A 23,810-nucleotide genomic window follows, 5' to 3' on the forward strand; every position below is an offset into this window, starting at 1 on the left:
TTCCGCTGCCGTTTGACACCTATTCCATTGTCCAGGTGTCAATCCGCAGGGGAAAACCGCTGGCCAATCCGCAGCGTGTGCACATAGCCTAAAATGCCTCAGTAATACAGCATGCCACAATGGTGAATGCCATGTTTTTTTTCAGTGAGATACATACAGAATCTAAGTGTGGAAGTTCATTGGTCTCTAGACTGTTATATTCGCTGGATTCATACTTAACATCTTGTTTTTTTAAAATAGGGGGGTGTTTAAGTCCCGCTTAGGAACACAAAAACTAGGAGGAGCTCTAACTTTTATTCCTGCTCAGGAACACTGAAACTAGGAGGAGCTTCTAGTTTTAGTCCTGCCCAGGAACACTGAAACTATGAGGAGCTTCTAGTTTTAGTCCTGCCCAGGAACACTGAAACTATGAGGAGCTCTCACTTTTAGTCCTGCCCAGGAACACTGAAACTATGAGGAGCTCTCACTTTTAGTCCCACCCTGGAACACCAAAACTAGGAGAAGCTCACACTTTTAGTCCTCCCCAGGAACACAGAAATTAGGAGAAGCTCACACTTTTAGTCCTCCCCAGGAACACTGAAATTAGGAGAAGCTCGCACTTTTAGTCCTCCCCAGGAACACTGAAATTAGGAGACGCTCACACTTTTAGTCCTACCCAGGGACACTGAAACTAGGAGGATTTCCCACTTTTGGACAGGGCTTAAATAGACCTCGTCTCTTTTAGACAGGACATGCTCGAATTTGAGAACATTGGTGTCAAAATAGCCGGATTGCACTTTTGTATATCATTTGCTGAAATCCATTATTTTTTTAAATTGATAGGGTTGGATGTAGTTAGGCTGGGTCTACACGCTGACAGGTGTCATGTGACGGAAACATTTGTGCAAGTTATCTGTGACTTACTGCCCTGCGACTATTTTAGAGCTGCGATTTAGCTGTAAACAGACGTATCACAGAGAAGTTGCATGCAAGTTGCGACCGCATGCCTCTTGCATTGAAGTTTATTGAAAATGGTCATCTGCGCTTTGTGACCAGTGGCAGAAAATCAATCAAGTTTGGAAACATTGTGACCCTGTGTTGAAGTCGTGGATGGTCACAATATGAGACCATAGAAAATCATTAGATGCGATGTTGCAATAAGACACCGGATCGCAATTGTCAGTCAAGTCGCACAACCAAAAACATTTGTGCAACTAGTCTGCAACTTTCTGTCTTGTGAACTACACTCACTGGCCACTTTATTAGGTACACCATGCTAGTAAGGGGTTGGACCCCCTTTTGCCTTCAGAACTGCCTCAATTCTTCGTGGCAGAGATTCAACAAGGTGCTGGAAGCATTCCTCAGAGATTTTGGACCATATTGACATGATGGCATCACACAGTTGGCGCAGATTTGTCGGCTGCACATCCCTGATGCGAATCTCCCGTTCCACCACATCCCAAAGATGCTCTATTGGATTGAGATCTGGTGACTGAGGAGGCCATTTGAGTACAGTGAACTCATTGTCATGTTCAAGAAACCAATCTGAGATGATTCGAGCTTTATGACATGGCGCATTATCCTGCTGAAAGTAGCCATCAGATGTTGGGTACATTGTGGTCATAAAGGGATGGACATGGTCAGCAACAATACTCAGGTAGGCTGTGGCGTTGCAACGATGCTCAATTGGTACCAAGGGGCCCAAAGAGTGCCAAGAAAAAATTCCCCACACCATGACACCACCACCACCAGCCTGAACCGTTGATACAAGGCAGGATGGATCCATGCTTTCATGTTGTTTACGCCAAATTCTGACCCTACCATCCGAATGTCGCAGCAGAAATCGAGACTCATCAGACCAGGCAACGTTTTTCCAATCTTCTACTGTCCAATTTCGATAAGTTTGTGCAAATTGTAGCCTCAGTTTCCTGTTCTTAGCTGAGAGGAGTGGTACCCGGTGTGGTCTTCTGCTGCTGTAGCCCATCTGCCTCAAAGTTCGACGCACTGTGCGTTCAGAGATGCTCTTCTGCCTACCTTGGTTGTAACGGGTGGCAATTTGAGTCACTGTTGCCTTTCTATCAGCTCGAACCAGTCTGCCCATTCTCCTCTGACCTCTGGCATCAACAAGGCATTTCCGGCCACAGAACTGCCGCTCACTGGATTTTTTTTCTTTTTCGGACCATTCTCTGTAAACCCTAGAGATGGTTGTGCGTGAAAATCCCAGTAGATCAGCAGTTTCTGAAATACTCAGACCAGCCCTTCTGGCACCAACAATCATGCCACGTTCAAAGGCACTCAAATCACCTTTCTTCCCCATACTGATGCTCGGTTTGAACTGCAGGAGATTGTCTTGACCATGTCTACATGCCTAAATGCACTGAGTTGCCGCCATGTGATTGGCTGATTAGAAATTAAGTCTTAACACACAGTTGGACAGGTGTACCTAATAAAGTGGCCAGTGAGTGTATTTCAGTGCTGCAGCATAAGGCCTCCTTCACACGGCCGTGTTTGCAGTATGTTTGGTATTCGTTTTCTTCAAGTGTATGGATCCGTGAAAAACATGTACAGCACGCAGATGAGATCTAGGTATCAACTGTGTGCTGTCCGTGTTCATCATTGTAAAGTATAGGAGAAATATACTGATGGTGAAAATGGACACGTGGATGACACAGGGATGGTAAAAATGGACACACTGATAAAACACGGATGGTATAAATGGACACATGGATAACACACGGATGGTATAAATGGACACACGGCTAACACACGGATGGTATAAATGGACACACGGACAACACACGGATGGTAAAAATGGACACATGGATGACACACGGATAAAACATTAATGGTAAAAACAGACACATGGATGAAACACGGATAACATACTGATGGTAAAAATGGACACATTGATGGAAAACACTGACACCGATATTAGTTTCACACCTACTTGTTTTATACAGACGTGTGAAGGGGTCCCTAAAGTCCTTGACAACTTGCGACCAGCGACAGAAAATCCAACACGATTGTGAACATTTGCGACTTTGCGTTGCAGTCACAGTACATTGTAGTTTGCAATGTGACACTATTGGAAATCTTTAAATGTGATGTCAATATCCGACACTGTGATCTTCATGTGGTGTGACACTTGTCGCTGTGTAGCTCCAGCCTACACCCCGTCCGTACACTGCACTGTGGAGATACACGATGTGTGATCCAGCCTCACCGCTTCTCCTTGGCTGGACACTCTTTGTCTTCAGGGGATGTACATTTATCCCTTTTGTGCACAAGTCTGTGATTGTTTTTTAAGGGTAGATTTGTCAGAAATGCAATAATCATGGTAAGAAGATTTTAGAGCTGTTTATAATTGAAGGACTTGGTAATTGCAGTAATTGTAATTTATTGATCAACTCCTCCACTCAGAGCTATGAGGATCTGCATGTAGCCCGTGTGGTCAGTGCATTATCCGTAAATCGCTCCTGCAATCATGGAGCCGCACGCAAGCAATACAATCTCTATTAAAATGTGTAATAGAAAATAAATAGGTTAAAGCTTCTGTGCCGCCTGGAAGGACAGAGATTTGCATTGCACTTTGAATATCTCTCCTTGATGTTTTGCATAATGATGAATGCTACAACCGGATGAAGTTCGCATTATTCTTCAGCAGGCAAATATTTTATCAAGACGTATGACAAGTGCAGGGAAATCTTAGAATCAAATACAACCCAACCAGAAGCTTAAAGGATATGAAGACCTTTTTTACTTGAAGGAAACCTGCCATCAGGTAGATCCCACCTCTGTTGTGACTGTAATTCTTGTCTAATTTTCTATTTTTTTTCGTACTGACGCGGTCCCACCCTACTGTTTCTCCAAAAACTGACCATCATCTTGTCTTCAACCATATTTATATTTCCCCAGAAAGGTTCCCAAATCATCAGTTCCTGTAATGTTTTATAATCCAGCCCTTTCCTTGATTGAAGATGTTGACGACATCCCTTCCTTCATCCACATTGCACCGCCGGAGGCCGGGGTCACACAACCATTCTCCTCCCATCTGAAAAAATCGGTCCGATTAGGCCAATCACACTCTAATCAGACGCTAATCAGAGTGGGATCCGATTTTCTCGGAGATGGTAAAAAAAAGTTTCTTAACCTATTGTGAGTCCGTGAAAATCGGACCGCACTCACATGTCACTCGAGTACCATCCAATTTTTTCCAAGGACCCATAGATTTGAATGGGCGAGTGCCAGCAGATTCTCGGAGATAAATCGTACATGCTATGATTTTTTTCCTAGGACCGACTCCTTCCGAGGAAAAGATAGGACATGTGCACGGCTCCTAACTCGTACTATCGCCATACATCTGGAGGCCAACGCAGGCGCATTGCTCAGTTGACCCTGCTGCCCTAAACAGAGGTAAAGCGAAAGTGCTCGATAGACACCACAATGTGGATGATGTATTGGACTTCGCTCACACAAATCAAGGCAAGTTGGCTGTATTGTATAACATTACAGGGGATACTGAGAATAATTCAGGAACTCGCCCATCAAACAGACGTGATTGGCGAGGAACAAGACTAAAATCAATTTTTGGAGGATTGCAATAGAACGTAAGTAAAATGATTTTTGAAGCGTGCTGCACTCACAACACTGTGGTGGGAACCATTAAGAACACTGAAACCTAATGACAGGTTCCCTTTTTCATGCAAATATTTTTGGCTGAAGGTCATTTTTTAACTTATGTTTTGACGTTTTTGGTTCTGCATCCTCTATGTGTCTCTGTACATAGCAGGCAGCGAACTCGTTCTGACGGCTGAGGTATCTGTCTTCTTCTAAATCTCTGAACTAACTTATGACCACATGAAAGTTCAGTTCAACTTGGATGTGGTCATAAATGAGGTAAGAAAATATTTTTGTAAAATTTCATTCACAATGCTAGTACTATAATAATATGAATTACTTTATCCACTACACATATAGTCCTAATGCTTGTTTGATTAAGAAAATTCCACTTGAAAGTCCCAAACTCTGTCCCAAAATCATATTAATATAGACTGCACTAGCCAGAAAATAATGAAGAACAACTAATGATATAGCAGCTACATCACTATGTGGGCCAAGCAATAGAAACTATATTCCAGACAACGCCATTAAAATCACCAGCATTAAGTTTGCATATTGGTGATTTTCTTGTCTTTATAGAGTATCCTAAAAATAAGCTGTTGGGTCATCAATGCTTGTGTCCTAGCTACAATCCTAATAAACCTAAGACGTCATTGATTTTCTTATGCAAGAAAATTGTTCCGAGTTTCATTAGTTATTTTTTATCAGTTTCTTTACCTTCTCCAATCTAGCTGTCCGTAAAAAAACGGACAACCCTCAGATAGCATCCGATTTTTTTCATTGACCCATAGACTGGTATTGCCGATTTTGATCCGACACTCAGATCAAAGTCAGGCATGTCACCGCGATTTTGCAGACATGTCAACGGCTCCATTCATTATTTTACTGTAGGAGTTCTATCCATGTATCCATATAAAACCCGGATGTGTGAATGAGACCTAACTAACTACTACTATTACTACTTTTTGGCTAGTCCCTAGCAGACCAGACTCAGTGTTTAAGACTTACTGTAGGGGTATAGGGTGCATAAATGTATGGTTTAATGGAAATAGTTTGTTTTCCAACAACAAAGTTATCAAAATGACACATGACGTGGTAAATTTGTCAGCATCCTATAGGCACCATCTTCTCTTCCTAACTACGCTGGGGTATGTTCTAATCTACTTTTCACGCTCCGCTTATCCAAGTCCCGTCTCTCAAATATCAGATTTGGTGGGATCAGAGCAGATCTGAGATTTCTAAGTCCCCTTATGTGTTAGTGTTTTATTAATGTATTCTGCCTCAGCCAAGTTTCATGATGCCCATAAATGTCATGACAAGGGATGAGACTCTCAATGTCCAATTTCCTGTGTTTGGGTTTATTAGTTTTTTTAATATATTGCTCCCCTATAACACTTTAACAAGTGTCATGGAGACTGTCGTATCCTTGCAGACTTTTCTCTTGCCTGGGGAACTGTCAGTATAATGTGTGGAGAAACAATTATCTGGAAAGTAGTAGAAATCTAATTCTCGCAAGCCTCAATTGACGCCTTTGGGTGTGTGGACCTTTTCGTTGTAGGAGACCTCTTGATGTTGGTGACATCATGCGCACCCTGTAATTGTTTGCCAGTTGTTTGGCATGTCATCCATAATTGCAGTGATTTGCATCTGTAAATCAGGTATATGACTTTGTGAATGGACCTGTTCTACGGCTCTCACAAGCCTGGTCAGGTCACAATTTATCCTCAGGCCTAGCTGTTTCCTGTTTTTGAAATAAAGTGTAAATTTTGTATCTTGCATTCCCACATTAAAAGGGCGCGGAATTCTTTCATGTGAAAAACACAGCCGGTGCTATTTTTGTGGTAAGAAAGTTAAAGGAGTTTCAAGGCTTTCATCTTGATGGCCTTTCCTTAGGGTGTTTCACAATGCGCTTTGTCACACGTTCATTGGTCCCATCGGTGATGACATCCGGACCCCCTCAAAATGGGATTTCTATGTATATGTCGACTGGACCATAGACCATAATGGTGTCGACGTGTGCACTTTTGTGCATCATTTTCAGGCGTATATACCTATTAGGGGCAGACACCTAGACGCAGTCTACTACATCTGTGTGTCTGCCTCCAGTAGGCATATGCACCTTAAAATGATGCACGACTGAACACAAGCTCACTCTGTTAGTATCATTATAGTCTATGGCCCTGTCAGCACACAAATACCAATCTCGTTATGCGGGGGGGTTCGGACATAAGCCCCAATAGGACCAATGAACGTGTGACATAGAGCAGTGTGAAAGCACCCTTAAGATAGGTCATAAATATCAGATCAGTTGGGGTCAGACACCATGGACTTTCATTGACATGTTTTCAGATGGACACAGTGTACAAAGTCGGATCAGCACCACTCCATGATATGCAGTGACCACGTTAAGGTGCTCTTGTAAAGTTATTGGGAGCTGAGCACCAGAGAACGGCCACTACTCAGAGTGTGGAGCTGAGCTGTTATGGCTGTGTACATGGGCTGGAGATGCAAAGAACTGATTGGTGCGACTTCTAGGTGTCATATCTTCACCAGTATGGTATTGATGACCTGTTCCAGGGATGGATCATCAGGATTTACAGGGGTTTCCACACAAACAAAAGTTCATTTTAATCAATGTCTGTGTCTGAAGCCCCCACAGTAGAATCCCGCACACAGCACGATGCCCCCCACAACACCCCAGGCAGTATGATGCCAATGTATCAAGGTGGCACGGAGTGGTAGTCGTGGGCGAGTTCACTAAGCAACAGTCAGTGAGCACCCTGGCACCTTGAACATGGGGAGGTAAATGAAGTCTCGTCTTGTGTTACAATCAGTTACCTCCATTTCACGGTCACTTTGGTTGCTGGGGACCAGATCTCAGGAAACACCACAAAGCCACAGTTCTGTTAAACTTTACCGAACAGTAGCATATTCATCTCACAGCCAGCACAGTTCAAACACAGAGACATCTTATCTTTCCCTGCCGTCCGGGCAAAGTCGATGCTTCCTATCAACTCTGTCTATACCCTTGCAGCCTCTGTCTCACTCTTAGGCAATCTCTGACCCACTCGTGCTCCAAGCCCACCAACTTCCTGCCGTTTCCCTGGTCTGGCTGCGAGTTATAGGGTAACGGGCTCGCCGACTCAGCTGCCATCCAATCCCAGCTGCTAGCTTTGGATCCTTCCTTGGAACGATTCTGTCTAAGCTGGTGACCACCTGCACGATTCTCAGCCTGGGGACCCTTACTGCACTCTGCAGACTTATCCCCACCGCTTTAGTTCTTTGTTCTCTTTCTCTCTATTCACACGTCCTGCCCTTGGGCAAGCTGGCCCGGCATCTGACAGAACCAGGAAGTATCTTTCTTATACCCCCCTGCTCTGTGCTGCTCTGCTCTGTGACTCCTCCTATCTGCTTAACCCCTATGCTACCTGTATCTAACTAACTCTTACATCTATTCTTATGCTATCCCTTAACTCTATAATGTGCCCCCTCTATTCTAATCCCCCTATGGTCCTGCACTACGTACTATTCTATCCCTAAGCTAAAGCACAATACATCATATTACAGTGCAAGAGAGATAGCAAAACTTTAATAAAACATCAGGGTGCCACATGTGACACAGGTGAACAGCATCAAGGAGAAAGAAGGTACATGAGGGTCCCCGCCACCTCCTTATACCTACACAGTTCCCTCTGCGCAGTATGATTCCCTCAATATCCCACACACAAAATGATGTCCCCATACAGTATGATGTCCCCACAGCCTCCTTGGTTTTGAGCATCTAGATCCCTTTTTGAATTATTATTTTAAAAGCATGTTGGGGGACTCCGCACATCAGTGGTCTGTGTGACAAAGTCTAATTTTTGTCTATCTTTAAATTGTCTTTCATGAGGTCAAAAATCATATTTCGCACAGATTAACCAACAAATCTGATTGTTGATTAGATGGAATCTGCTTAATTTAAAGCATCTGCGCTGGGTGCATTCTGGATTAAACAGACTTATGTCCACGGCACAGTACTCTAATCAGGGGAGGCTGGTACGGTATTATTTCTAGTGCAAATTATCCCTGGGCCTTTCTGCAAAAGTTTATCTGCAAAATCAAACCTACTTTTCTTTTAAGGCTCCAACAGTCATACTTGTCTGCCCATGAATGGGGCCCCAGCTCAGGTTCTCTATGGAGCCCCACCTCAGGTTCTCTATGGAGCCTCATGGTTTCTTGACTATGGATCCTTATTGTCCTTTATTTAGGCCAAGTTCAGATGAGATTATATGAAATAGTCAATTTTTCGTCCAGAAGAAGCAGACAATTTTTCATCCATGTATCAACCGTATATCAGTTTTTTACATTCATATTACAACCATGTGGCATCCATATTTTGTCTTTTTTTCAACATTTAATAAATAATAAAAAGCCAAATATAGGTTTCTGAGTTAATAATTGCAATAGATCTGTAAAAACAAATACCATACAGATGGAAAGCCATATGTGATATGTATTTTTTGCACACTTATGATGAGTAATACAGATCAACATAGACAAGGATGGAAATAACCTGAGGATGCAGAGTTTCATTAAGTGCTCTGGGCGGGAGAAAGCACTTGCTGCCTCATTTGCAAATTGTGAACATCTTGGAATAAAGCGTTTATTTTTCACTCACTTCCAGTACATGACCATGCATACAGTTTTGGGGAGTGATCTTTCTGGTACATTCCCTCTTAAATCATAAAATCTGTTAGAGAATATTGGGAGCTTTAAGTCAGAACATTATGTAGAAAATGTAACACAAGATTTACCACGCGTTTCTGGCAAAAACTTTTTTTGCGATTTTGCACTCCACATCTTTTCAAAAGTGACGAGAGATATGGCCAGCGCTTAGCGGGAGGGGCAACAGATTTATTATAATTTACGCCAGAAATTGGGGCATCTTTCTCCAACAGATATCTGTTCAGTACTGGCGATTGAAACACCGGCCTTAGTGAATTCCTCTTTTGTGTTTTTGCCATTCTGCCATCTAGGACTTGTAACCCTGTGTAACTTTAAACGTTTATCAGTTTTTCTGATTCGCTGTCTCTTTCCTCATGTGAAGGCATTGCAGGATCTTGGGTACCCACGGCTTCGACATAGTGACAGCTAGATGCTAGTGGTCGTAACCTTGGATACCTAAGTTCCCGCAATGCCTGCACATGAAGGCAGAAACATAGCGAATTAGAAGAACTATACATCATTTCTAACTAGAGGTATTTGCCAATATTATTATTATTATTACACCTACTACATATTGGGATAGGATCCTGGTGATGGGAATACCCCTTTAAGGTCTATGCAATACTCTGAGCATCTGGATGGAGTGAGCATCTAATCTAATACTTACCTAAATGAGACTTCACAAATGTAGCGTAAATTATTACAAACACTAATAAACAGGTGTGACGAATCCATAACCATGATTGCAATCCGCGGGCTTTGCCACTGCGATCAATGATCCTTACCCGTGCATTATGGACAATCTGCATTCTGCTCACATTATGGTCATTTTTATATGTGTTCAGAGAACTTGTCTACAATTGGGCCCTGCTAATGGGGCGACAACACAGGTGTGAATGCTGACCTATTATATTACATTTATTCAATACAGCTTATAATCGGGGTCTGTGTAATATCCTTCATTAGGCTTCATTCACACGTCTGTGTTATAACATGTTCATGAGAAAATGCTATCGGTGTCGTCAGTGTGGCGTCATATTGACTCTTGTCATCCGAGCTTCTGGAAAAAAAGGACATGTCTCCATGTATTTAGCACTGACACCTCAGTGTACTACTTAATTTTTTAAAAAGAGGTTGTCCACTACTGGCCAACCCTTTAAAGAGAATCGGTCAGCAGGTTTTTACTACCTCATCTGAGAGCAGCAAAATGTAAGAAAAGAGACCCCGATTCCAGCGATGTGACACTTAGTTTACTGGGTGATATAATCAGAGTTTTTAGCTGTAGCATGAAGCGGTGCTCAGAAAGCTGCCTCCGCCCACACCACAGCTTTCTATACGTATACATTGTACATTGATAGTAAACTGCTAATCAGTTTTGGGGGCAGAACTGGACCAGGATGCACGTGAGCTGTAGTCTTTCCCCTGATTAAACGCCCATTGTATTGAAACGACAGCACTCAGCCTAATAAGTGACACATCACTGAAATCAGCATAAACCTGTTTATATATTATTATTCCCTTTAATAATGGGAACTGCATACTGAAAGGAATTTCTTCCCAAAGCTTAACGCTGCAGCTGATCAGCAGTCATTGATTGGCTGCAGTGCTCATTTGATGCCCCCATAGTATGGAGAATGTGAGATTTTTTTCACCTCCCACCTAATACATTTTGTTGTTAATCATACCGTCAGTTTGTGTCTATTAGGACATAATAGGCGGATACACCTTTTTAGCGCCACAATGTTTGATCAAAGGTCTCAATGGTTTCCCATCTAGCCGAAAGAGCATGAAACATCACACACCACACACCCTACATTGTTATTCTAGACTCCATAGACGGGCGCCTGGTACCTACAGCAGCCAGATGAGCTTTATTCCAGACACAAAGCATTTTCGAATGCCGGATTTTTGCATAACAGCATAGCCCCCCCTGGTGGCGACTGATCCATTACACTGGACAGCCTATTAGACAGAAGACAATAGATTTTGGCATTTATTTGTTAAGCTTTCGTAGGAAACACAAGCAGGTGAGGGAGATGAACGTACGTCTGACAGAGCCAGAGCGGCTTTTGGACACTTTTTTATGAGAATTGTGTTAGCAGCGCTGCTCATAATGAGGCTTTTAATAGCTGTGACTATGGGGCGGCCGCATCCAGCATTCTGCAGGGAAATGAATGTGACAAGCTGATTTTTTTTTATTTTGCTTTAATAGAACCTTCTTTAGACTTATTGGATTTGTGCCTGCAGCGTCCAGTGGTTTTAGGGAGATGTATTAAACGCCTGTGCTGAAAATCCAAACAGATCAGGTTGATTTTATACAAGGAGACAGGTATAGGATGATGTCACCATTTACCATGGCAAATATAATAATGTGGCTTGGGTTAGTGGCCCTTTACTATACTAGTGATTTACAAGGGCCGTTTAATTGTAAAGCCCATCCCTACTGCCATCGCACATCTAAAGTGAATCTGTCACCAGAATTCACAATAAAAACAGCAAAAATGAATAAATAGATATTTCGACCCAATGAGGCTGTTGTACTTACTTTGGAAATCCATATCAGAATGGCTATATAATATAATGACATAAAAATCAGCTAAAGCTGGACTCAGTTTATTATTAGAGCTTGGAAACTTTCAGACATGATCTATTCCATTTTTTTTGCTCCAGTGATGGAACAAAACATATTGGATTCAGAATGCAGATGTGAGCACATTAAAGGGGTTGTTTGGTGAAAACAACCTATCCACAGGACCTACAACAATAGGCAGAATGGGGAACTTTCATCCCTGTTGGAATGGAGCGACAGTGCACATGCTTGACCACAGCCCCTAGTTTTTTTTCGGTAGCCCCATAGAGAATTGATGGAGTGTTGTTTGGGCATCTGGCCAACTGCCCATTTTGTAACGGAGATGTAAGTGCTCTGTCAAGTGTAAAAATTCCTCCTTCTGATGATCAGTGCTGGTCCCAGCAGTTGGACCCCCACCTATTAGCCAAAAAGTAACAAACAAATCTGGTCGGCGGGAGGGCACTCAAAAGTTTGTGTTAGGCTTCTCTCCCCCCGATGACTAAAAAACGTTAAGAGCATCATGTCTATGGATCGAGCATATAATAGCATCCTCAGCATGGGGCCTACAGCTGGGCAGAGCTAAATGAACTTTCTGCATCCCCTCACCCTTTCTGATTTGTAGGCCCCTGATGTTGCAGCTCAATGCATGCATGATGTCATGTAAGCCAAAACAGAAATGGCATCGTGCAGCCTGCAGGTAGTAGGAAGTACAAGTACACAGTGCTGTGGCCTGGGGGTGACATATGACCAAAATGGCTGCTCTACAGGGGTCCGGAGAGTCTTTTTGCTCAACTATAATGGGATCCTATTTTCTTTTTGGTTGGGTAGTTTCTCGGCTTCGTCTTGGCAGTTTTTGCTGATTGAAACTATTGCACCAGCTGATGATGTTGCAGTTGATCAGGTGACATCTTTTTACTCTTCTCCATTGTCTGATGATTACAGAAGAGCGTGGCAGTGGTTTACTTGACAATTCTTGGAAATCACCTACAGAGAGATGTGCATAGAATGCCACCGAAAAAGTTTGAGTATAAGCCACATCCAACATACTCCCTATGTACTCCCTACGTACTCCCTAGACACAAATCACACCCCTTTTACACACCAAACAGTTTAAGGCCACGTTCCCACGATCTGTTTTTGGTGAGTTATTGACACTGTGTATTTTTCCTGCGTCAAAAATGCAACAGCTTACAGTTCCAACAGAATGGATGGGATTTTTTTTACTCAGTGTAAACGGCCCATCGGTGCATGTTTCAAATCGGCAACATGTCAATTTCTCTGACGCTGAGTTCTATGTGCAGATTTTTCCCATAGACTTGCATTAGATGGGGAGAGTCCGCAGGTAGTGTATTTCCATTGCGGAAACGTATCAAAAATGCATGTAATCTGCACCCAAGTAAGTAGAAGTATCGAAAACAGTAGGAAGTGGGTCTATGACTACACACAGCACTGGTCCATATCACTTGTAGTCCCCTGTGAGTAGACACTGCAGAAACTTATACAAGCCCAATCCCTGTCTCCCTTCTGTATACAGTCCCCCAGACTAGACCACCTGTCTTTATAGACCAAAGACCAAGTCTACAGTATTCATAACATATATAACTAGATTGGAGTGAACTCCCACCATCATTATCCCCCAGTGTGTCGAGGTCACGGTGCTACCGCTGAGCACTGATTGTAGGTGGAGGACAGGGATGTTGGAGAAGATGGTGATTACTGGCTCCCTCTATCGATGGACGCACAATCCTAAAAATCCTACTGCTTTGGGACCTGAGAGGGAGTGACTGTTACCAAGACACTACCACAGGATTAAGGGAGTCTGTTATTTAATGAAAATACTTAAAGGGAATCTGTGAGGAGGTTTTGCTACCTCATCTGAGAACAGCCTGTTGAAGTCAAAGAAAAGCTGAATCCAACTATGTATCAGGTAGTTTACTGGGTGCCTCTGATCTGACACAATCAGAGCTTTTCGATTTAACAGTACAGCAGAGCTGAGGAAGCTAACCCCGCCCATGCCAGGCTCTGTATATTCAATGTCCATAGACTGTGAGCTGCCTATCACAGCAGGGAGCTTGCCTACCACAGGCACATGCTCTTGTTTCCAGCAATAATAAGCTCCTGTTGCTAAAACATTCGTTGTAAGGAAACAAAAGCACTTGATAAGAGAGGCATAGCTGAAATCTGTGTTTAAGATCTCTCTACATAAGGTTGTAAGGCTGCTTTCACACGTCCGGTGTGTTTATTCCGGTGGCGTGCGGCAGAAAGCCGTACCGCCGGATCAGGCCTGTAGCGGTGACACCGGATGCAGATGCGGCGCCTGATCTGGTTGTAAAGCATTTAAAGGAGCCGCACCGGGAAGAGAGATACATGCGCACTCGCCGGGCACTTGTGGGTTAAACCTCACAGTGTCCGCGCATGCGCTGTTGAAAAAGCCGTTCCGGCGCTGCAAAAAAAAACGTTGCAGGCAACGTTTTTTGCTGACGCTGGACGGCGCAGGTTTTTCGCTTCCGCTAAAAATGGAGGTGCCGCATGTCCATCTGGCATGACGTGACGATCATTAAATTCTATGTGCCAAAACCGGATCCAATTCCGGATCCGGTTTTCACACTTTTCGCCGCATCGTGCTGGATTCAAAAAGACGGATGTGTGAAAGCAGCTTAAGAGGTTTGAAAGGTTGGATATTTTTTCATAATTGTGTTTAATTATACTTTCGCTCGTCCAATTAGGTCCATTTATTTTATTCTGGGGTCTGATCTTAGCATTGGTGTAGGGGTCCCGCTGTCAGACCCTCACCCCTCACACATTTGTGCAAATCTATAAAAACTTAAATCACAGCTTATAGCGCTTTTCTGAGAGACACTCACCACTTCATGAGCTCATGAGTGGAATTCCACTCAGTGAAGGCTGACATGCAGACTGGAACCAGTGGAACGGTGGTAACAATGCAGATGTTTATACCATTGAGAATCCGTGTATGGCTAGATGACAAAGCCTATGGTTACTAAAGGTCATGAGATTGCTGCTAGCCAACCATGATATGGCTAAAATTAAAGGTATCTTGCTTGAGAATCACTTTCAGAGTCCTCTGTAAGTCTTTCATTACAATTTTAATGCATAAATCCCCTTTTTATGGACCAGATTAGTACTTGTCCTCTATGCTGGGAGCTGGCCTCAGCTTTAGTACGTCCATGGGATCTTGGCCTTAGGCCTCATTCAGACATCCAATCTTTTTCTTGAATGTGAAAAAAACTGACCGATTTTCGTCAGTGTTTGGTCTGTGTGCCATTTTTTACAACCAAAATCACAGAAAAACCTGATGAAGGTCTTTCATACTTCTAGCAGCAGGATCTGTGTGATGTCTATTTCCTTCAGGGACCCATTCACTTCAGTGGGTGAGTTGGATCCACAAATCAGATCCACGCCCCTTCATTACGACTGTATAATGCCAACCTTAATGGATCAGCCCCTATGTGAAAAAAAAAATATTTTTCCATATGTATAGCATTCTTTGTGTCCATTTTTAACGTTTGCATGTCATCTTTATGTCTGATTTTGACATCCATGTGACATCAGTTCATTATATGAAAAATAAAAAATGGCTCACATAATTTTTCTAAGAAATTTTCAATTAAAAATGGATCCAAACCAGATGAACTGATTTCCGTATTGCATGAGTTTTTTTTCTTTTGAGGATAAGACCAGTGCACACTGCAACTTTTTTTTAATGCAGACTGTATTTCAAAAAAGTTCCTGTGACTTGGCACTTTGATTGACATTGGTCCATCCTGTTTGTGTGCGGCTCGTTTTCCTCCTGGACAGCACAAAAAATACATTGATACGAACTTAAAGGGTTATTCCTATTTCCAAGATCCTATCCCAATATGTAGTAGGTGTAATAATAATAATAATAGCAAATATCTCCAATTAGAAATGTAGTATAGTTTTTCTGATTCGCTATATCTCGTTCATCATGTGCAGATATTGCAGGACCTTAGGTATCCATGGTTACAACCACTAGCAACTAGCTGTCACTATATCAGAGGTCATAACCATGGATACCTAAGGTCTTGCAATGCCTACACATGAGGATTGAGACATAGCGAACCAGGTGGCAGAAGCGTCTTTAGGATACTTCTGCGCCTCCCATTGCTGTTACCCTCCATTTTTCTTGGACATTCTTTTTCCACACTTTGGACTATTAAACCAAGATTAAAAGTTGTAAATTATGTGATTATTTTTTTGCTAGAAGACCCAAGAGTAGCGACATTGCTAGAACTTTTCGTGCCTAAACTCATCTTTGGTCTCAGCCAAGTCTTTGACTAATGATAATTACTTGTTAATTATGATGCTGCTCCAATGTAGGACATTGTGATGTGAAGTAGATTCTGACAGCCATACTCCTCACTTGCATTAGGCTTCAAACGCTAGGAGACACGGGGGTCTCTGTAAAATAACGGCGCTGTATTGGAGCAGATTTAATTGAGGTGATGGTTTTCTTTATAGAGGAAAATGACAGCACATGAAGTACTTGATTTTTCCTGAACAATTTGCATATCATCCCCTAAAGCTCTTAAGCTTTGCTACCCATCAGCAAATAGCGTAATGACCCAGAACTGCCTCATTAACAGCGCAGAATGAAGCCTACTTCCCTGAATAATAAGGCGGCAGCATTAATTGCCAGCAAACAAAGTTAAAGGCAAGAAAAAAAGTTCAGGAAACTATTATGTCTTAAAGAGATCCAATTAAAATAGAACATTTTAACCAAAAAGATCTACTGTATCAACGTCCATTATTGATGTATGTGAACAAATCAGGTTGAATATTAGAATGCTGATTAATACCTGTGTATTTAGTGGCTACAAAAGTGACCCTATAGCAAGCAAATAAAATCTATCCCGCTGTTCTCACCTTCTGTTCTGTAGACCTTCTTCTCCATGCGAAGAACAAGCAGTGAAAATACTGGTGGCACCAAGGGCAGGGGTGGACATATCATTAGTGCAACCTGTTTAGCCGCACAGGGGCCCAAGAGGTAAGGGGGCCCAATTCCACCTACAAACCAACAAACTTCTGGAACAAACACATTATTCGACTGCATAGCGCCATATACTGGTCTTGCACAGGAGCCCTTCACTGGCTGGTTCTGCCACTGATAGGGGTCTATGCAGAAATTTGCCAAAGGGGAGAACCAGAAATGAGTATGTGCCCCATAGCATTACCAGTAAAGCAGGTATCTTATTTGTGCTTATATCCCTTATAGCCTTAGTCATACAGTCTCCGTTCCCCAACTCTTAATATTTTAATGTCTAATTTGTGGGGCAAAAAACATAAAAATCACCCCATGGTTCAAACTTTTGTAACCTTTGTGGCTTTGGGGCCAACATTGTAGGACAATGCTGCAAGAACTGGGCTCCTGGAATATAAGCCACTTAGTTCTCATTTCAAGAGATAAAGGCCCATTCCAAAATTGCCCAGATTTTACAATGGGGACCAAGACTTCTATTACACCTCTGACTCTACAACAATTTAGAGTCATTGAAGCATAGAATGTTAGAGTTGGAAGGGACCTCCAGGGTCATTAAAGGGAATCTGTCACCTATTTTTTTGCATATAAGATGCGGCCACCACCATTAGGGGCTTATCTACAGCATTTAAGATCTGTATGTGTACACCGTGGACAATCCTTTCAGGGATTGCATGTTACGATATGGGAGATATATTGATGACGTGATCATTGTGTGGGGCTCTGATGTTTCTACTGTGCAGGATTTAGTATGTTACTTTAATTGTAACCCTTTCAATCTTAAATTTACTGCTCACCATGATCCCTCTTGCATAGACTTCCTAGATCTTAAATTGAGGGGTATACCAAATGAGACAGTCATCGCTTCTACTTTTAGAAAGAAAACGGCGGGCAATACTATTTGCACGCTAATAGTCATCACCCCAAACACACAATAAGGAGCATTCCGGTGGGAGAAATGACTAGAGCCAAACGTAACTGTAGCATCCAAAGCGACTACAAAAGGGAAGTTGATGAAATTAACAAGCGGTTGGGTGATAGAGGGTACAAAAAGCGGAGTCTGAATAGAGCTGAAAAATAGTGGATATAAAATCACGGTTTAAAACGGAATTTGAAACTGGGAATAATAACACAAACCTGTTTTCCATTATTAGAAATATGATTCTTCATAATTTGTCGATTTTAAAAGAAGATCCTGAAATAGCAGCAATTATAAAAAATTATAAAAAATGGGTGTAGAGTAGTATCTAGAAGAGCGCCATCCTTGAAACAGACTCTCTCTCCAAGCTGCTTTAGATCTGGAAATACCCAGACAACTAATTGGTTAAATATCAAAGGTTATCATAAATGTGGGGCCACAGTTTGTAAAATCTGCAAATTCTCCAGAAAATGTGTTGAATTTTCTGATTCTAGTGGGTATAACAAGTTCCCCATAAAAACTTTTTTGAATTGTAACACAAGCAACGTAATCTACGTTATGGAGTGTACTTCATGTTGCTTGAAATATGTTGGGAGCACAAAGCGTCAATTAAAGACGAGAATCAGAGAACACATCTATGTTGTTGAAAATGTAAATAGGAATACGTTTCAAAACATTTTATAGATCGCCACCAGAGTAATTTGGAGTCGCTTAAAATTTACGCTATAGAAAAAATTCATAAACCCATGAGAGGAGGTGACACTGAAGCGACCCTAAGGTACAGGGAAGCCTGGTGGATATTTAAATTAAACACAAGATTACCACTGGGTCTTAATAAAAGAAAGGATACCATGCTGTTATATTAATTCAGATTCAGGAATTAGTTCAAAAACCTCTTTTTGGCATGTTAGGATCACTACATTTTGTGTTACAGAAAAAGCAAAAATGGGATATTATTTCTTTTCCTCTGCTTCAGATGGGCTGAATTATTTTTCATTATATACAGATATGTATATTATTGTCCACTAATTCTGGGAAGCTTTTAACTAACCCCCGCTTAATACTGCTATAATATGCATGTTCATTCAACATTCTTAAAATACGTATGTTTTTCATAGCATTCTTTCATGCAAACTTGCTGCTATAATGATGTCAATATTTTATCATTTTATCGTGTGTCTCAATGTCCTATGTTGTATGTATCCATACAGGCACACCACATTCATTTGCTGTGCTGTCACTCCTGTCTATTATGTCTTAATTATTTCACTGGTGTGCAATCCGCATCTTGGTATAAGGCCAGGGTCACACTGGCGAGGAATACGGACGAGTGAGAGGCGTTAAAAGCACGCATTACACACGGACAAATGATTCTCTATGGGTTTGCTCCCAACAGCCGTATATTTCTCGGGCGTATTCTGCGGTCCGTGCCAATCGCAGCATGCTGCGATTGTCAGCGTACTACGCCCGTAATACGCCAATGCAGGTCTATGGGTGCGCTAAAAATACGCTTTACACACGGACCACACATGTGACTTGCGAGAAATACGCACCCGGTGTCTTTTAGAAAAGCCGGCAATTCAGTGCGCTATACAGTAAACTCACACTGACAGGTTTAATAAAGAAAGAAAGAATAGATATATACACATAGAATACATATATATATATATATATATATATATATATACATACATGTCATTGTGACAAGCATATATATATATATATTTATATTTCACAGAGTTCTTCATAGCAGAATAGCCGCTAATTAAATTGCCGGCTTCTATCAAATCATTCCCCAACCCGACATGAAATTACACATTGGTTTACATTCAGTAAGGCTGGTTTCACATTTGCGTTTTTTAGCGCTGGAAAAAAACGCATACCTGCGCATGCGTTTTTTCCCCTATATTTAACATGGGTGCGCATACCTGCGCGCTGGTAAGCGCATGTATGCGATTTTCATGCGCTGCGTTTTTTTGGGGTGTGCGTTGGTATTTTCCAGACGCAGCATGTTGCATTTTTTGGCCCTGCAAAAAAGCGCATGCGCACATATGCGCACGTTTTGCGCTAAAAATGGCCATTATAGCCTATGGATGCGCATATGTGCGCACTGGCATGCTCATGTATGCGTTTTTTTGCATATGCGTTTTTTTTTTTTAACCATGGAATTTAGGGGTTTGGGTTAGAGTTAGGGTTAGTTAAGGGGGTTTAGGGTTAGGGTTAGGGTCAGGGTCAGGGTTAGGGTTGGGGTTTGGGTCAGGGTTAGGGTTAAGTATGGTTTGGTTAAGGGTTAGGGTCAGGGTTAGGGTTAGGGTTAGGGTCAGGGTTAGGGTTAGGGTTAGGGTCAGGGTTAGGGTTAGGGTCAGGGTTAGGGTTAAGTATGGTTTTGTTAAGGGTTAGGGTCAGGGTTAGGGTCAGGATTAGGGTTAAGTATGGTTTTGTTAAGGGTTAGGGTCAGGGTTAGGGTTAGGGTTAGGGTTAGGGTCAGGGTTAGGGTTAGGGTTAGGGTCAGGGTTAAGGTCAGGGTTAGGGTTAAGTATGGTTTTGTTAAGGATTAGGGTCAGGGTTAGGGTCAGGATTAGGGTTAAGTATGGTTTTGTTAAGGGTTAGGGTTAGGGTTAGGGTTAGGGTCAGGGTTAGGGTTAGGGTCAGGGTTAGGGTCAGGGTTAGGGTTAAGTATGGTTTTGTTAAGGTTTAGGGTCAGGGTTAGGGTTAGGGTTAGGGTCAGGGTTAGGGTTAGGGTTAGGGTCAGGGTTAGGGTTAGGGTCAGGGTTAGGGTTAGGGTTAGGGTTAGTTAGGGTTTAGGGTTTGGGTTAGGGTTAAGTATGATTTGGTTAAGGGTTAGGGTCAGGGTTAGGGTTAGGGTTAGGGTCAGGGTTAGGGTTAGGGTCAGGGTTAGGGTTAGTAAAGTCATGGTTTGGGTAGTGTGAGGGGCCACCTAAAAATGTTGGAAAAAAACGCAAACGCGGTAAAAACGCACTAAAAACGCATACAAACGCATAAAAACGCTGCGTTTTTTTCATGCATGCTCATAAAAATGCTTGAAAAAAACGCAGCAGTTGTATGCTTATGTATGCGTTTTTTCAATGCGTTTTTTTGCGGGAAAAACGCGCTGCAAAAAAAAGCAAGTGTGAAACTAGCCTAAAGCATTTAATTTCATGTTTTTTTATATGTCCCTGACTAATAATTAGATGAGGGTTTGAGTGCAAAATTTGGGAGTTGTAGTTGTTATTTTAAGGGGTTAATTCGTTGTTAAAAAATGCATGGGCTTCCCATTGCCCTATAGTGGTGGCGAGTGGGTTAATCTAACAAAGGGTTAATGTCACCATTCGATTGCAAGGTCACTGGTTTTTGTGGCGTTATAGCGATATCGCTATGTCTGATACTTACCTCCGACCAGCTCCCCTCTGATTATCACTGATCGCGCGAGAATGTCTGGCCCGTTTCTCGTGTCAGCTTCCTGCTGGGCTTCCTGTGGAGGGACGTCAGGATCACCTCGTCTGACAGGTAAGTAGCGACCCTCCGACCCCCGCTATGTCGCTGGTGAGATCTGCCTGTGTGGCAGCTCACTAGCGACCACTTAGCGATGCACCAGCGATCCTGACCGCGTCATATCGCTGGTCGGGATCGCTGGTGCATCGCTAAGTGTGACAGTACCCTAAGAAAGTAAAGTTAGAATATGAATATTGTGTATAGCGATGGCACAACCTGTGATGGGTTGTATATGAAGCCAATGGGGGTGATGTAGTGATGTCACCATCATATAATATTGGGTGCAGGCTAAAGGACCTGTGTGATGTCACCACCATTTGCTTCAAGGGGACGCTGGGACCCACAATGATGAAATGAACGGGGTCCGGACACTTGTGAAGAACAGGCAGACTGTCCTAGGCAGAGTCTGTATGTAAGAAATTGTGGCTGCTCGGTTTGATTTATTGATGTCACTAGAAATTCTGATTGCAACTAATAGTCTCTCCAGCAGCAAGTTCTCACAGGTAAGCTCTGCTAACGTAAAGTCTGTCTGCTTTTGGCAGATTTCAATAGGGACGAACATAATGGAAACAAACTATTTTTATGTAGCTAATGAAGCCACATTTAGGGCTAGTACACACAGTCAGAATAAAGAATCGGTCGAATTCGGATGTAAAAATCGGGCTGTGTGTACTTAAGCCCGTTTAAGTGCATTAATGCTGGGAAATTATCCATTATAATCTACGGGAGCCTTGAAAATCGCTTGCAAAAACATCTGACTGGGCATTTTTGCAGGTGATTTTAACAGACATTTATAAAGGGGTCATGAAAAGCATCAGGAGTAGGTGCAAAATACAAAATTGGTGCAAATCTTTCCAATATAAATGTTGTCTTTGAGTTTTACTCCTGGTTTTTGCCTCCAAACATCATTGAAAAATCAATGATCAAACTCTGCTGTATGCCTGAGACCTATTTTAGTAAATTTTCGCAAATTTACTGCAGACTGCAAAATTGTTAGACATGCAGCAAATCCACAGCATTAGGGCCGATTCACAGGGGCGATTTTTTGGCATGAGAATTGCAGACAATTTTCTCGCTAAAAATCATGACCCATTGTTATCAATGGGCATAGTCACATGTGATGTCATGTGGCCATGTGAATGCAGCCATTGAAAATAATAGGTTGTGATTTGTAGAGCTAAAATGTCCGGCAATAGTCGCACCAAAGAATCTCCTGTGTGAAACGACCTTATTGCCACAAAACCTGTAGCAAATCTGCTGGAATAAGCACGGCAAAGTTCCCCCCATGGAAATTAATAACATAAGGGAAATCCTGTATTTTAGGGCTGCGGGAAAGAAACAATGACTCGCCCTATTTTTTGGCTCCCAGCCCTTACATAATACTGTATGGCAAAATTTGCTATGAGAAAAAAATGGCAGCGATTTGTTAACTGCTCCTCTCACACGTGTGAATACACCCTTAGGGGCAGATTATGGGGCAGATTTACCTCAGTGGAAATTCCTTCAGAAATTCTGCTTTATGTTATTCACCGAACACAGAAATTAGAAGGTGACTAGCAGATTAGGAAGAGCAGGCCTCACACAGTGAAACTGCCTGACTGCTCTAGTGGCCCCGACAACCAATCAGAGGTCAGCTTTCATTTTACCTCAGCAGTTTCAAATATGAAAGCTGATCTCTGGTTGCTGTGGACAACCAAAATGGTTTTACTCTGAGGCAATTTTCATTAATCAGGCCACTAACATTTGTTATAGAAATCAGGGAACCTTGTCACATACATTTCTTATAGCAGTGCTCCCTATTTACTCAATAAAATTGTACAATTAGTGGACTAGTAAGTCCTTAAGGTCCCTTCACACTGAATGATACCGCTGACGATTACAATGCTGCAACGTCGCAAACCCGTCATCGCAGCGTTGCAAGCGCAGCGGTCACAATGAACAAATTTCTTCGCTGGGAGTGTATGATGCATGACACCCCAGCGATGAAAACGGCCGGGACTGGATCTGCCATGCTCAGGAATGCCCCCTGCGATGTTGTATCCCCCTGTCACACGCACCAATTGCCGCCGTCACAGCGGGGTATTGCTGAAACGTCATGGATCCGATGCTCGTTCAGTGTGATGGGGACCTTAGTAATGATAGCAACCATTTAATTGCAGCAGTAGCCCTGAAAAATAAAAATGGACAAAAGCGCATATCACGTTTTCATGGAAATATTTTGTGATCATTCTTGTGCGGGGCCCATTGTTAGCCACTTTGGCCCCTTGGTAGCCATTTTGGCATGCATGAATCCTTGGTTGCCACTTTGGTGCACACAGACCCTCGGTAGCCACTTTGGCCACTTGGTAGCCACTTTGGCACATTCGGCACCTCGGTACCACTTTGGTCACTTGGTAGCCACTTTGGCATATTCAGCACCTCGGTAGCCACTTTGGTCACTTGGTAGCCACATTGGCACATTCGGCACCTCGGTAGCCACTTTGGCCACTTGGTAGCCTCTTTGG

The 23,810-nt window shown here is 42.5% G+C and overlaps 1 protein-coding gene across 2 annotated transcripts in view; it reads left to right on the forward strand.

Annotated features, from left to right (window-relative positions):
- Positions 1-23,810, forward strand: part of PHYHIPL (phytanoyl-CoA 2-hydroxylase interacting protein like) — a 179,965-nt gene that overhangs the window by 134,697 nt on the left and 21,458 nt on the right. The gene's annotated exons all lie outside the window — the stretch shown is intronic.

This window comes from Dendrobates tinctorius, unplaced genomic scaffold, assembly GCF_039654945.1.
Source record: "Dendrobates tinctorius isolate UK_male_01 unplaced genomic scaffold, ASM3965494v1 ptg000156l, whole genome shotgun sequence".
NCBI classification, from domain to species: domain Eukaryota; kingdom Metazoa; phylum Chordata; class Amphibia; order Anura; family Dendrobatidae; genus Dendrobates; species Dendrobates tinctorius.